Source organism: Austrofundulus limnaeus, unplaced genomic scaffold, assembly GCF_001266775.1.
Source record: "Austrofundulus limnaeus strain Quisiro unplaced genomic scaffold, Austrofundulus_limnaeus-1.0 Scaffold8, whole genome shotgun sequence".
NCBI classification, from domain to species: Eukaryota; Metazoa; Chordata; class Actinopteri; order Cyprinodontiformes; family Rivulidae; genus Austrofundulus; species Austrofundulus limnaeus.
Window position 1 is genome coordinate 2,534,404 of NW_013952410.1, and position 1,449 is coordinate 2,535,852.

Below are 1,449 nucleotides of genomic sequence, written 5' to 3' on the forward strand. Positions count from 1 at the left end.
TATATATTCTTCATATCTGTAACTCCATTTCATTTTTCAGAGCCTCCGTCTCCCAGTGTCTGTCTGTTTGGCCCTGAGTTTTATCAGAATAAAAACAAGGCCCTCTTAACTGCAGCTCACATTAAAGTCTCCCTCTCAAGAATAAAAAAAAAAAAAACCTCCTGCGTGATTGATAAAACCCAAACATAAATTGAACACCCTGGTCACATCCTGTGGGGCGAGGGCGGTCGTTTTTATGCGGTACCTTGGAATGTCAACAAAACTTTGATTATGCTACATAGAAACATACTGATTCTCTTTGTTTAAAGTAAATGGCCATAATTGATCACAAAGTGTAAAATATAAGATTGTATGTGGTTTCAGTTAATCAGATACAAAATTACCTGCACAGCTTCAAACCAGCTGTGAGGAGAAGAAAACAAATGAATCATCAGATTTGGGAGGTGGTAATGACGGCTACGCCTGTACACAACATTCTACCAGAGCATCMGTGGCCTCATCTTAAACCTGTGTTCGAGGTGGTTGAAATAAACAATTTGTGCTGACAAACTTAATCATGGCCTACAAAAATCACTGTTAAACATGGAAAAAGCATGCGACAGTAATTTTCCCCTGACAGCTCTACTGGTTTACATTTGAATCTAATCGGCTCTATCAAAAACTGAATGAGCTTGACGGTTCTTGTAAAAGGGGTATATTTTACATTTCAGTGGCACAGGGGTTAGGCATTCACCTTGTAACCAGAGTGTCACCAGTTTGAATCCCTGCCTGAGGGGATACTGCCGTTGTGTCGCAGAGCAAGACACCTAATAAATATGTTGCTGTGACTGTGGCAGTCAAAGGTGCTGAACGGCAGCTGCACTTCCACCACAGAGTGTGACTGAGGAGTAAATAAATGATGAATGAAATTGTAAAGAGTCCAAATGTCTAGAAAAAGTCATTTATTGTTGTTGTTGTTGTTGTTGTTGTTGTTGTTAGTAGTAGTACCGGTAGTAGTATTTGGAGTTACCAGTCTCTCCAATAACACAGAAAATATTCCCAATTTTTCTTGACTACACCCAAGTAAAATACACTGTTAAAAAACTGAAACATTTCAAGTACTTTCAGTATTTAAATATTTTTGAAAGTGCATACTCCTGTACTTTAACTTAAGTAATTATTTGAGAGAGCTTATTTTACTCTTATTGGAGTAATATTCAACCAGTAGGATCAATACTTTGACTCAAGTAATGAAACTGAACATTGTCCACCACTGCACATGTGGCTGTATAAATAAATAAAAATAAATAAATAAAACTCCTGGGTTTGATGCATATTTGCTTGAATTAAATCTAAAGTGAGTTTGTATGTTTTATACGATTCAGGTAATGCTAATAGACAAAGCATTTTGCAGTAACATCATTCGGGGCTGAGAATGACAGCTCACAGCATGGGGGGGGGGGGGGGGGG